This window comes from Nannospalax galili, unplaced genomic scaffold (assembly GCF_000622305.1).
Source record: "Nannospalax galili isolate Female #2095 unplaced genomic scaffold, S.galili_v1.0 scaffold571, whole genome shotgun sequence".
Lineage (NCBI taxonomy): Eukaryota > Metazoa > Chordata > Mammalia > Rodentia > Spalacidae > Nannospalax > Nannospalax galili.
This window is the reverse complement of record NW_008330297.1, coordinates 1,732,036-1,747,494: the sequence shown is the minus strand read 5'-3', so window position 1 is coordinate 1,747,494 and position 15,459 is coordinate 1,732,036.

Here is a 15,459-nt window from a genome sequence, read left to right as displayed (position 1 = left end):
ACTGGGTACCTGGTGCTGGTCTAAGCTCTAAGTATGAACAGCTCTGGGAGCCAGGGGTCACCCTCAGGTGACATGAAGAACTGAAACACAGAGAAGTGACCTGGTTTAAGCTTCCTTGCTGGTGAGAGGCAGGCTCAGGATTTGAACCCAGGTGGTCTGAATCATAGTGTCCCTTGTTGACTACCACTTTCTGTAGAGTTTTCAATTCAGAAAAGATGTCTGTCAACCTTGCTGGTTACACAGTCCATTTTATTGGCACCTTGAATTTATGATTTTGAAATCCCATTTAGAAAACTGTCATGTCACATAACGGATAACATTATCTCCAACTTCATCAAATGCCTGTATGTTCTCAGACAACAATAAAGTCACGTCAACTTTCACCACCTCAGTTGAACCAGATTTAATGGGAGCATTCACATGGCAATATTAGCAATATGTGTGTAGAGAGGCAATAAAGTCACAGGATTGCTGAAAAGAAGTGAAATGTCTATTTCCTGTGAAACACATATCCTTCAATATATTCCTGTTTTGTAAATCTGTGGTTGACAAGCAGTGAAATACAATACCAAGTACCACATTAAAACAAAACCATAATGACAATGTTTGGTTCCTAGAAGAAAGTGGAGCTGTTATCGGTCAGAAATGATAAATAATGCAGTGAAGCCCTTGGAGATTCAAAGCCTTCAGCCATAGGCACACATCTGAAGCAGGGAAACAGGCCCCCCGGATGGCCCGCTGGAGCCGTGGGATAATGAGACTGGCTTGTGGCCACAGCTGTGGGTTACCCCAGTCCCCGAACCCACAAGCACCACCGCGCCTTCTCTCCCTGCCTTGAGGCAACCTTCAATTTCAGAAGGGCACAGAATCAAACAGAAAGCAATTAGTGTGGCAGAACCTTGAAAAGAAACCGATTGCCAGAATGGAGAGTTTTTATTTTTTTTTGCAGACAGGCAGGATTTCCTTATTTGCGGAGAGAAATAGCAAGAACAATTAAAAGTTTCAAATCAAGTGTAATTCCTTTCAAGTTGGCTTTGCTGAAATATACATAAATTTCCTATCAGAGCTTAAGCTCAAGTCCGGTGCTGTTTGTTTGTTTTCGAGAACACGGCTTTCATCTCTGTGAAGGATGTCATAAAAGCACATTTCAAAAAATGACCATTGGCACCCAGCTTCCTATTTGATTATGTTTTGGCAAACAGCCCTGCCAGTAACACAGAGCCCCTATCTGGGACGTTCCAATTGAAAGATAATTGCTTACATGTACCACCTGCCTTTTACCACTCCCAGCCCCCATGCTGTAACAGTCTTAAATCCTGGAAGCCACAAGAAATAACTCAAGTTATTTAAGAAAGTCGGTGCTTTCCATTTTAGTTTACCTCAGGCAAACTCATGAGGCCCCCCTTGAAACAGTGACACCAGGAGCAGTAGGACTTAGAAGCCCCAGATGCCAATTACCACCTGGGAACTAAATGCCATAATTAACGAGACACATACTTTAATCTAAAATGAGTCAAAAATGTTGCTGGATAAAGAAAAAAGTAAAGTGAAACTCCGTAATTATAATAAATTGTTGCGCCAGTTTCCCTGCCTATCAAACAACAAAGATAGATGTGTCTTGGGGATGCTACAGTCAAACATTTTTAAATTAACACTTGACTCTGAATAAAGGTCTCACCTCGACAATAAACAAGTCAGTTGTGTACCTGAACCTCAGAGCCAGATGTGAATCAATGGTCTCCACCTCACACCAGTTTCAATTGGATTCTTAAACGAAGGTCATAGATCCTTTCCCCAGCTACCACGGTGGTAAAAATGTGTCTGCTGTGTGTCCTCTCACACACAGCTTCCTTGTTTTCTTTTGTTCTTTGCAGATGAGTTTATGGCTAAATGCAGCAGCATTAGTCTGGCATAGTCTTCTGAGCTTCCCCTGAAAATCCGTTAATTTCAACAAGTTTCTTTGGCCAGGTGGGGGGCAATCCTAGATGCACCGTCTGCTCATGAAGGGTAATGCTTGTGCCCCTCTGACGGCTTTCCAGAACACATGAAAAAACTGTCATCACACTAACGAGCTTAAAGGTTTGCCTTTGTCTTGGTAAAGATTAGTGGTACATTTGGGGGAAGATGAGAGAGAAAGAGGAAACACAGGACCATTCTCTGGTCATTTTAAATGTTTCTGCTAGGATCAGGGCAATATGAAAAGAAGAAAACAGACTAATATACATATACAAAAGGCATTGTGATCCCAAAATGATGGGTCAAGGTTAAAGCATTCCTCTAATCCCAGCTGCTGGAAGCCTTTCCCCACAGCTTCATCCATGAGCTTGTTCTTGACAAATAAAAACCGGAGTGCAGTCCAGAGACCAATTACAAATCACTCCTCAGATTCCTTTAATCCCTTTGTTTCCATTTCTAATCAGAATAAGGATTTTTTTAGACAGCAAAAGGAGAGAACTTATAAACAATCTGAATCTTTGGGTAAAAAGAAAGGCCTTGAGAGCTGTCACCAAGGACCTGCTGCACCCTCCTCATGGTTCTGGAAAACTCTCTCATCAGGCCAAGGCAAGTCAGAGGACAGGAGCACAAAAGGGTTTTCATGTGACTGATTCAAAACCTAAAAGCAAGATCTTGCTCAAATACCAGCTCAGCTAAGAAGAAAATTGGAGGAAACGGTCCATTACTGTTGCCATCTCAGGATAATGATGGTGACGGTGATGGTGGCTAGCATCCACCCTGTACTTCCTTTGTACTGGGCACACTACCTTTATTCCCTTCGCTGTGCTATCAGGTAGTACTTCACAGTCTCTTCAAGGGAGAACAAACTTGCAGATACCTTTTCCAAGATCATTCACCCAGAAGATGGTGGAGCAGGGACTTGAGACCTGAGGAGGCTGTGTACTGTAAAACAAAATTAAAAGTGCTGCCTTAATGTCTTTGAGCCTCATAGTGTCCCAAAGACAATCCTGAGATGCTCTGATAGCACCAGTTATGCCCTTCTCCTTGTCTGCCCCGTAACCCATCACGACAAGTTTCCCACCTGGCTCTTCAGCGAGTTGGATCAAGTGCACCCTACACTACCCTCAAACAAATGCGTTTTGCTCCCTGTTTGGTTGCAAAATTATTGAAACAAACAGATCTCATCTTCCCATGTGAAGCTCCCACGGCTGTCTCTTTGCTGGGGTACTACAAGCTTGCCTTCTACTAAGGTTCAGATAGCCCCGCTCCCTCACCAACAGGGCCTCACAGACCTCGCAAGCAAGGCCGCCCCCCCCCCAGAAAAGGAAACCGAGTTGATAAGCACCCTGGTCTTTGAAGTCAAGAGAAGCAGACTTTTCTCCACTGTTTGGCCAACACAGCAGGCTTCCCCTTTGATCTCTAAAGAGGGCAGGTTTTAACAGTCCGGCTCTCCTGCTCCCCACCCAACTTAAAAAATATATATATCTTCCCACCTTCTGCACCCCCTAGATGCCTCCCCCTCAAAAGACTGCAGCTCATGACCCAGGGCAGACATTTTCCCTGTCCAGAGGGGAATCTGTACCATGTGTTCCTTTGCTAATAAACTCTATTCTGCCGGAGTTTTATCTGTGTCCTGGTGCTTTCTCTTGATCAACTGGATTCATCCATTGCCTACTTTACCTATCACCTTCACAGTCCTTTCTGGTTCATTTTGCTTCCAAGTGCAAGCCCCACATGGCTGGTGTGGTATTCAGCGCTCTCCTCTCCCAAGCAGTGCTGTATAGAAGCAGCTAAAAAGCTGCTTTTGATTTTTCTGTCTAGTGGTGGTATCATATGTTACTCCATCTTGTTCTGCTCAGAGTCCTTTGCTGACAAAATGACGGCTAGGCCAGGCCAGACAAGTAGCTACCGTTTCCGAGAGCCTCCCTGCTGCTGGTCCTGTCTCTTTGAAGTCAAACAGAAAGGTTTGAGGCTCTCTGTCAGCAAGCTGTGTTTCTTCCCAGGAGGGCTGTTTCCTTCACTCTGTTGCAGAGTGGTGCCTCTTGGGGGGCAAACCCGGCACCTAAGTGGCCAAGAGGCCTATAGGAGAGCCAGTGCTGGTGTAGTGAGCGCTGAGGCTGCTGAAATGACAGCCCAGGGCTCTGAACCAGATGCATCATGAGGCCAGATGCTGGTTTCAAACAAACAAGGTCATTTTCTTGGGCAGATCTGGCGTCAAGCTGGGAGGTCCACAGCCAGTGACACCCTCCCTTGTTCTTATGAGAAAAAGCCTCCAGCATGTCACGAAATGTTCCTTACTATCTCACACACATGAATGACAATGGAGACACCTCTGAGGCTGTGTAGGTGCGAGCAAAGTCAAGGCTTGGAGTCCCCGAGTAAGAAGTCTAGGGTCCAGGATCAGCTTGGCATTCGCCAGCTAGGTGAATTTGACAAGCATTTAATGTGTCTGAGCCATTACTGCGCTTCTACAGCTCCTGACCAGGCTGCTATGGAAGCCAAGTTGAATGATAAATGTCAAGTACCTGTTGGAGTAAAGGCACAATAAACAGGATCAAGAGGTCCCCTGACTGTCCTCCTTCCAGAGTCTACTGAAGACTGTGCCCCTGCATGAGCAAAGACCAGACAACAAATCAATGTTATTAATAATACCTGAGCGGTCAAGTTCAGATGAATTCCGTGTGAAGAGACAAAGGTTTTACCCGTGAAGAGTTTTGGCCACTGTCCATGTAAAAATTTGTCTTTTTCTGAAAGGAAACTTTTAGGAATAGAGGAGATCTTGTGGTGTTTTGTTCTTGTTGTTCGTTTGTTTATTTGAGGCAGGGTCTCCCTGTAGCCCCAGCTGGCCTGGAACTTGCTATGTGGACTAGGCTGGCCTTGATCTCACAGAGATCTGCCTGTCTCTGCCTCCTGAGGTTAAAGGCATGCACCACCAAGCCCAGCTCTTTTGGTTTTTGATGGTATGCGTTTGATGGTTATTTTGTATTTATCAAGTTTTGCTTGTGCATGTGCGTGAGGGGTCATGGGTTATTAGTAAAGGGCTGAAAGAGCACCTTGGGGCCACATAGCAGCACAGAACAGGTCATTTGCCTATCTGAGCACTTTCTTTTACATTTTTATAATGATGTAGCCTTGAGCTGCACTTCAATGCCTGCTCTACCCTGTTAGTCTCATTGTGTCAGCTTTATAGAGACTTTCTCCACAGGTTTACAATGCCGAGTATTTAATTTCTAAGTGCTGATTGTCTCTCAGCTTCTCCCCTTCAGTTACTTGCTGAGTCCTGTGGGCCCACGTTCCCGTACTCTTAATTTTCTGCTTCTGTTCATTCTTAAGTTTAAACCAACAAGATGTTTGCTTCATCTCTCTCCTGCCCAGAATGCAGACTTCCTACTGGCAGCTATAGCGGTCAGCTAAGTGTTTGGAGACCATCTGAAGCTTCATGGAGGTGACAGGGCCGTACTTGACCTCTGCTGATTTGGAATAAAGTAAAACTACAGATGATACTCCAGCTTTGAGAGACCAAGCCCCTCTTGCCAAACAAAGCAAGATCAAGCCATGCCCCCAAAGCAGGGCAGCCTCAATAGGAAGAGCGAGGTAAGGTGAAGACCTTTGGAGCAACGTCCTAGCAGAAAGCACCAGCCACTCTGTTGCTTCTCGGGACCCGAACCTGTCTTTCAAGCAGGGTACTCCCTGGAGTTCTGACTGCTCCCTATTCTTTCCTCCAGTCACGACCCTTCCACACAGCAGCTACTGGACAAGAGTGTATGATCAGTTCAGGTGTACAAACTGCTCATGCAATAATAAGAGAGAATCTCAAAGCCAGGGTGACAGAGATTACATGAGTTACAAGCACAAAGCCTCACATTACTCAATTAGCTTGGCACAGGTTTAAAGTATTTGATTCTGCTCAACAAACATTAAACAGTCCCTTCCTTGGTCTCCTTGCTTCCCACCCCTGAGTCCCAAACCCTAGTCCTTTGTACTCACTACCCTGTCTTTATTCTTGTAAAGACTTTTGGTCTTTCACCAAAAATAACAAGATTTTCACCTGGACTAACGAGAATACAGACAAAGCAGCCAGCACTTTAGTTCTTGAACTTGATAGCAAACCCTTCTGTGGTGGACCTCTAAGACCCCGACTCTACCTTCTAGGGCCCCTCATGGGTTAGGATCTAGGACAGCTTATTTACCTCTGCTGAGCTTTGTTGCAGTCTTGGTCACCTGGGCTCTGCCCAGCTCACCTGCTTTTCTTCTCCACGGTCCCCTGAAAAGCCCCAGTGCCTGTTCTTTTCCCTTTCCTTTGGCAGATGGCCCTCCCCCGAAAGCGTCATTAACTGTACTCTACAGCCCTGTCCTGACCCGCACATCCCAGCAACACTGTGTCTCACAGACTTGGACCTCCTCACGTGCCTGCCTCCCACCAGTCTGGGTCCCTTGAGACTTCTGAATAAGTAAGAGTTAAAAGAGCTTTACTACAGAGTTCACAGGAGAGGGGCATGAAAAGGTCTAATTCCAAAACATAAAATTTAAATTGCAAGAGAAAGAAAGTAAATAAACACGCTATAATTATATCAGGGATATGTGCAATTATACATATGATTTTTAAAGTTTCCTTTTTTTTTTTCTTTTTCCCCTAAATGTTCACAAGCATTACTTTATAATTAGGGAAAGTACTGTTTACAAAGTGAGATTAAAGTCAACCCTAGATCTCCCAGTAAGGGTGTGGGGGAGAGGCAGGGTTGGGGGTGGCTGCTGCTTTCCTGCCATATTATCTGTTCGGGATCCTCACTGTTCTTGTTCATCTATATTTCCCTTCATTCACTCATTTTCTATCATTGTAACTAGGTCTGTCAGTATTTGCTGGATGTTCAGATGCTCCTATTTCCCAGAGTCTCTTAGAGTTGAGCTAAGGTGATACAACCATGGACACAAATGGCAGCTATCATGATCGAGCTGAAGCTCTTAAAAATCAAAGTATCTTTGTATCACTCAGGGTTCTCCAGAGAGAAGAACCAACAGGAGGTAGATAGATGATAGATGATTGATAGATAGATAGATAGATAGATAGATAGATAGATAGATAGATGATCAATGATTGATGATAGATAGATAGATAGATAGATAGATAGATAGATAGATAGATAGATGATAGATAGATAGATAGATAGATAGATAGATGATAGATATAGATGATGGATGATAGATAGATGATAGATAGATGACAGGATAAATAGATAATAGATGCATAGATATGATATGATATAGATGTAGATCATATACAGATATAAATGATATAGCTACAAATCCAGAAAAAAATGTTTACCAACTATCTAGGCATCCCTTAGGCCAATTAATATCAACTATTAAAGACTTCTCTGTCTCTCTTATCTAGTGAAGCCCCCTATGAAGATGGACTCGTGACATGGCAAAAGCCTGGATTCCTGTGTCTAAACAGAGGAGAGTCCCTGTCAATTGACTTTGTGAGTGAAAAAAAAACTTTTACTGCTTCAAGCTCCTGAGATTCGAGAATTCATTTGTTACATAGCAGAGTTTAGACTGACCTAATTCTACCTTGACTTGTCTTTATTTCTTTAATGCTTAGGTCATCTTCTTTAAAATAAACAGTATTTTCTTTAAAGTTTAAGACTGTGTCATAAGACACAAATTCCCTTCCATGGTTTACTACATTCCTCTTTCTCTTCTATTTAAATTAGTTAAAGAATTTGTTGTTTCAACCATGGAAGAAGGGCAACCCAGCCACAGATGTTAATTTAGCTGTGCAAAAATGTGTCACCTTGCTAGTGTGTCCCCTACCCTGGGAAAGCATAGTCAAGATCCTGTAAAGCAATTTCCTCAGTCCACATGAACCTAGAGTCCTTGGACATTGAAGAACCACTTCTTCCACTGTACTCAACAGAGAAGTTTAGCCAGGTTCATGCCTATAATTCCAGCACTTGGGAGGCTGAGGCAGAAGGATCACAAGTTTGAGGACAGCCATGGTTACATAGTAAGACCCTATCTAAAAAAACAAACCAAACAAACAGACAAGGGATGTCTCCTGGGTAAAGACTTCAGGATTCAGCCTTGGCTCCAGAAAGTATTTACTACCTCAGGAAATGTCCATGTGTATCAGGCTAATCAAAGACAGCAGATGGCATAACTGTGCAGTCATGCACATTCCCTGTTGGCTCCTGCCCCATCCTGGCCCCTATACCTGAGTGTCACTAAAGTTCTCTTAAGCTAATTGAAATGCATGAAAGTCCCTATGAATAGTTACACCCCGATGCCACACAGTTTCCCTGTTCATATTCTTTGTCCACATTTTTCATATGTATGCATGTTTGTATATTTACATCTAACTATATATGTAGAGTGCCTTTAAAAGTAAGGTTTTTACTCTTGAAAGAAGTCAGCACTGGTCTTGTTAAACTGCTTGCTTTCATGTCACAGGATATCTGTGCTCTTGCCACATAATACCTATCACCTTGGAACATGTCACCAGTATTAGCCCTTTGAGTTTACTTTAAGTAATGCTTTACTTGCTTTTAGCAGCCATAATAAGTCATAACACAAAATTAAGTGATTATCACTGTTTAATTAAAGAGTCATCTTTTCCATTTCACCAGATCCTGCCCAGTTTCTAGCTTGATCTGGTACTTAAAGCTCAAAGCAAAAGTAATTAATTCATGACTATCAATGCATGACCAACTATTCATGAACTACTCCTTGAAGATGTTTCTCAAGAATTAGACCTCACTTCAGCTGAGGAAAAACTCTTTAACAAACTCTTTTCTTACATATTGGACTTCTGGCTTTCTCATTTTAATCACTTTGGGCCACTACATTTTCCTTGACATTCTGCTTTAAAGTGCATTAGTTTCTACAGAATCAAGAACATTACTGGGCCGGGTGTGGTAGCTCATGCCATTAGTCCCAGAACTTGGGAGGCAGAGGCAGGCGGATATCTGAGAGTTCAAGGCCAGCCATAGTGAGTTCCAGGCCAGCTGAAGCTACAGGGAGACCCTGTCTCAAAAAGACCAAAAACAAAACAAAACAAAAAAGAACATTACTAATTTGGAAAAAGCACAGAATTGTCCAGAACACAATGTAGTAGTAAACAAGAATTCCTGTAATGCTTTGAAATGTGTCTCCTTTTGTGGTTTGAGAATCCAAGAATTTCTCAAAGGGTTACTGTAACTACACTCGTGTTAACTTAATGAACAGATTATACATTCACATTTAGACCAGTCCTCAGCACTTGTATGCTGTTCTGAACAAAATATTTCCTCAGATCAAAAACCCAGGGCTGGGGAGACAGCTCAGTGGATCAAGCACTTGCTGCGCAAGTGTGAAGACCAGAGTTTGGATCCCCAGAACTCATGTGGATGTGGTGGCCACCCGTAATCCCCACATCTGGAAGACAGAAACAGAGGACCCCAAGCAAACTGGCTAGATAGACTAGTGATGTTAGTAAGCTCTGTCTGAGTTCAACTAAGAGACCGTGCCTTAAAGAATATGGTGGAGAGCAATGGAGGAAGACTCCTGATGTCAACCTTGGGCTGCCACACACACAGACATACAGGCATGTGAATATGATATGAATATGATTCACATGTGAATGTACTTATGTATATACACACACACTAAAAATTTCTTTTGAAATTTTGTTAACATGCTTATTTTGGAAAGCGATAGCCCTATTTTAAGTATTTTATTTATTATTTTTATTTTATGTGTATGAGTGTATTGTCTGCATGCAGACAAGTGCACCCATGTTGTGCAATGCCCGCAGAGGACAGAGAGGCTGTCAGATCCCCCAGAACTGAAGTTACGGACAGTTGTTAGCTGCCATGTGGGTGCTGGGATTCGAACCCAGGTCTTCTGCAAGAACAGCCAGTGTTCTTAACCGCTGAGCCATCTCTCCAGCCGGATAGCCCGATTTTAAAAACTGTCTACTCATGGCAACATGCAGCTGCTGCTATTCTGGCCTAGCACATCTGTTGCATTAGACCTCACACATTTTTTAAAGGAACCTCAAACCAAGGCCTGTCAGAGATGAAAGGCACTGAAGTATGGATGAGAGAAAACAGCGATATGTTGACCAAACAAGGATGTTGACCAAGCGTGTCTTTTGGTGGTGTGTAAACAAAATGAAATGGATGCTTCCTACCTAATCTCTAGTGAGGTGGGCTTTCCAACACTCAAGCTGTCTCTGGGGTCTCAGGAAATGCCCTTTGCTAGTCTGAGGGAGAAGGCCCATTGTTATTCTAAATGATTATTTATGTGTACCTCTCCTGATTGCTAAGAAAGGTTGTAATTTATTCATTCCTCTATCAGTTACCAAATTCTTAATATATGACAGTCTCTGCTCTAGATGTTGAAGAAATAGCAAGAAATAATGAAACTATGTAATGTGTTAAATCATTGCTACGCATGAAAACAAGGGGAAGGTGGTGAGGAGCAGTGCAGCAGAGGTCGTAACCCTGACAGGTTGTCAGGGCGCCTAGCTCCACAATGGAAAACATTGTGAGTTGAGGAGTCACCCACATTTCTATCTAGAAAAACTTCTATCAACACGTCCGACTGAGGCTCACCAAACCTCTTGAGAGTACGTCGTATAAATTGGTAACTTTTTCTAGTTTTGACATACTATCTAGTTTTAATTACTGCTGAAGTATAGGTAAAGCAGGGATAGTCTTTATTAAATTTTCAATGTAGCATAAGTTGTTCAATCATTTACTGACTTTATTGAGTACTTACTATGGGGTGGAATACTTAACAATAAATACATTGGTAAGGATGTATTTAGTTGCATATAAAAGTAAATATAACTCAGAATAGCTTAAAAATAAAGGAAATGTCAAGTAAGGGGCCAGCTTCCCTTGGGCTCTAACCTGGGACTCCGGGTTGCACATGGCGGCCATCTCTCACTGTCTTTCCATCAGTTCTCTATTGTTTCTGCATCATCCCCTACTGGTCCCATGATGGCTGCCAGTAGCTCCCAGAGAGTGTCTCTTTGCTCCATAATTTCCCTTTGGAATTTTGAGATTCGTTATGAGTAAGAGCACTTAATATCATACATACATTGTTGAGTCAATAGTGTTATCAAAACCAATAATACGGTAACTGAGCTAACCCAGGTCATGGGTGTCATCCTCGGAACCAGGGCGTCACCCTCTCTGAAACCACACGATCTGCAAGTGGAAATGAGTCCTTCTGAGAAGCAAGAATTTGGAAACAGATGCCAAGAATGTGGCGCCACTACATCTCATTCAGAATTTAAAGATGATTGAGCTTGCCATGGTCTTTTAAATAATTTTCTGCAATTTTCCTAAAAATTTCCAGCTGTGCAACAACAAAAAAATTAATTTTAGATGGGAAATACTGGATAAATATATGGATACAAATGAATGCAAGTGGCATGTCTTCCTTTCCAGAATCTAAGGTGCATGTAAGTTAGCTCTATTGGTTGCCTGAAGCTTGTGTTGTGTGGATGTAAAGGACAGTGGACCTTTGAGATGCCACCTGTCCCTACTCTAGACTAAAGCAGGAAGACTTCGTCTAACTAAAACATTCAAGGAAACTGGCTCTAAACACCATGAAACATGTCTTACCAGATTCTTGTGTGTGTGTGTGTGTGTGTGCAGGCACACATGTATGCACAAGTGTATGTGGAGGCCAGAAGACAACCTCATTTCCCCTAGGAATGCCACATATCTTCTTTAGGACAGAGTCTCCCATTGGCTGGACCTCACCAATTAGGCTAAACTGACTTCCCCTTCCTCCCCAGTAATGAGATTACAAGCTCACAGCACCATGTCTGGCATTTTTCATGGGTGCTCAAGCTTGTGACATGAGTGCTCAACAGACTGAACTATCTCCCCAACCCCTCTATGGATTCTTTGTAACACTTTCTTAGCAAGATGAGCATCAGGGCTCTGTTCCCACATACCACACTAGACCAGGAAATGGTAAGAATTTTATTTTCACAGTCTCTAATCAGTAGTATTGACCCTGCAGAGCAAAGCCTGCTCCTTGGAGTTGCAACCAAACAAAAACTAGGAAGACTCAGAACAGTGGTAGAACTGGGGAGCGGCAGACCAGAAATAAGTCACCAGCCGAGTGTAATGACTTGTGACAGAAGAGACAGAGAAACTGCAGGAAATGGCTGCAAAGGGTGGTGAGACTGGGGGCAGCAGACAGAATCCTATGGAGTCCCAGGACACTGCAGGGAGCTGTGCTTTCAACACGCCCTCAGTGCTCTGTGTGGTGACACTGCCTTCAGTGGCCACACAGCTAATGTAGAGGGAGTAACTCTGATTAATCAAACTATTAGTTTTATTGTTATTTAGAGAGTGAACCTCAAAACCCACAATTGGTTGCTCAACCTAAAAAAAAAAAAAAGTACCTCCTGCTACTCCATAAATAATCATCACCCATGTGAAATTAAACAGGAAATGAAAACACTTGGTTCATCCCTGGAGAGATGCCACGGATGTGCATTGTCAGCGCTGCCGTTACTACATGGATCATTGACTCATGGCCAGGGTGCCCTGCTTAGTTACCATGCCCTGGGGACAGAAAGTAAGGTGTAGTACCTGACTGTGATCTAACTTCTAGCACTTAACAAGCTGAACGCAATCCATGTAGGGAGTAAACTATCGTCTCTGAGCAACAACTTACAGGGCCCTATCTGATGCCTGCTCTGGTCTTGTAAGGTGTTTTGGAAGTGAAACATTGCATTAGTGGAATCTGCTCCCACTAAATAATGGGCCAATTTTTCCTCCTACGGATACAGTCTTTGACTTTGTTTCATCAGTGAATGTACTTGTATTGTGTGAAACACTGTATATCTTTGATAAGGTTTTCATTTTTAGCTCCCCTCCAAATGAAAACAGCAGTTGCTGGGTTTTTCACATCTTTCTATGTGCCAGATCCTACCCTAAGTTTTTTACATGAATTATCTTGTTTTATTCTTACACTTGGTCTAAGAATGAAGTACCATGATCTTTACCTTTCAAATGAGAGAACTGAATTTCAGAGTTTAAGTAACTTTCCCAATGTCACATCACTAAAGAATATTTGCCTTGAGGTCTTTGGAACTTAAAATCTTCCAAAGAGAGCCTGACGTGGTAGTACATGCCTTTAATCCCAGCATTTGGGAGGCAGAGGTAGGCAGATCTCTATGAGTTCAAGGCTAGCCTGATCTACACAGTGAGCTCCAGGTCAGCTGGGGCTATAAGAAGACCCTGTCTCAAAAAGACCAAAAATAATAATAATAATAATAATTACTGTTTGTTTTCTAGTCCTACCACAAAATAGATTCCTCCCGTTGCCATGCTTTCCTGATGTGAGAGGCTGTGTTGATGCTCAGGTACTTATCAATGGTCCCATCTTTACTCCAGATTCAGATATCCGGTACCTGAGGAATCAGTCTCCCTTGAGAAAGCAAGCTTGCCCTGCTATTTGCTCAATGCGTCTTGATTGCTGTTCTGTTTGGATTCAGACATTATGCTTGGCTGATGGCTTTGAGAACTTCCAGTGCCTTTGTTAATTCGGCTCTTGGCAAAACGTCCTAACTGCCCACCCAGGAAATTCTTGGCTCCTAGAAATGGTTTAGAATGTCCAGAAAGTGCAAGCCTGCTGTGGATAGCACCGCGTGTTGTGCTAAACATGCGGTTCGTGGAGCGTTAAAATGTGTCAACTTTGCACTAGCTTTCCTCACTCTTCATGCTCCTTCACAGGAGTATTAACCGTTGATTTATGGGCTGCCTGCTGCTTCTTACTTTTACTGTCAAACTACGTTCAATGTACCATTTCAAACAGTAAGAAGACTGCATGTTTCCATGAAATTCTGTGTACTAAACTAAAACCAGTAAGGCAGATTGTTGTGGGGTCATGAAAATAAAGTCACAGCATGCAGTTATTTATTATGTCTTTATGTATTTATTTATTTATTTATTTATTTTATCTTTTTGAGACTGGGTCTCCCTGTAGCCCCAGCTGGCCTGGAACTCACAGATATCCATTTGCTTCCCGAGTGCTGGGATTAAAGGCATGTGCTACCATGCATGCCCAGCTTGCAGTTAAATTTTTAAAGGTAATAAAGAGCAATAGGTGAATTCTTTTAAAAATGTGTTTCTATATGTATGTAAATAGAAAAATAGAAGGATTTTGAATACTGATTTTTTATGTGCTGCCCTACATAGTTTTTCTAAAGTACTGTGTTCATGTTTATTTCTTTTAACCATCATATTAATAATTTCAAACAAAAACAGGTCTCTAAATGTGTAACTCAGAAGTCATTAAGTGTGGTTACTATCTTTACAAATCTCTAGATTTTTGAAGTTGAGCTCTACTGGGTTTTTTCCTTTGGGATCATCTTTTTCGTCCTTAATTTAATGTTAAAAAGCTCAATTCTGAAAAGCCCAGATTCCCCCAAGTTACAGAAGGTCTTTCAGTGTGCCACAGTGTGCACTACTTGCAATGGACAAATGCTTCAGAGGAACAACATGCTTGGCCTCTGACCATATGGTTGATTAGCGTTCCAAAATTCCTTCCTGTGAGGGAAACAGGAGTGTGTTGGGCCTGGAGGGACCAGAAGCTTCAGAGAAGGGGTCAGGAGGGAGTGCAGAGGTGCTGGGCACAAGATGGGTGTAGGCTTCATTTTCAACATTAAAACTGTATGTAAGTGCTGAGCCTGGTGGCACCTGGCAACCCCCACCTACTCAGGAGATTGAGTGGGAAGGCTACCTTGTCACAATTTTTTTTACTAGAAAAAGATCTGAAGATGTAGCTCTTGTGGTTGGGCTCTACCTAGCATATACAAGGACCTAGGTTCAATCCCTATCATCACAAAAAGAAAAAAAGCGTGTATAGGCATTCAGCAGACAGATCACACACAGAGAGAATAAAGTGGTTTAGAGTCCTCAGATTGCATATAATAGATCAATCTTTTTAAAAAAAAATCTATAAAACTATAGGAATCTTTTAGAAATCTACCATGTATGAAATGAATATGCATGTACAAATATATAGTTGACTTTAATTTTCTATCAGTAAATTATTAAGCTATTCAGAAAATAAATCATGAATATCAAGTTCTATACAAAGCAATGAACAAAACAGACAAAGTCCCCGCAGTCTCGGGACTCACAGTCTAGACTTGCACTAATCAATGAATGAGATAGTCAGCAGGCACATAGGATATAAGACTACCGGCCTGGAGAGACGGCTCAGCAGTTAAGAACACAGACTGTTCCTGCAGAAGACCTGTTTGAATCCCAGCACCCACATGGCAGTTAGCATTAACTCCAGTCCCAGGGGATCCGACAGCCTCTTCTGACCTCCACAGGCATTGCATGACATGGACGCATTTACCTACATGTAGGCAATACATGCATACACATAAAATAAAAATAATAAATACAAGTGAAAAATATATAAAAAATTACATTGCAAGCTTCTTTTGTGATTTCTGGCTATATAAATATTTTAAGTCTC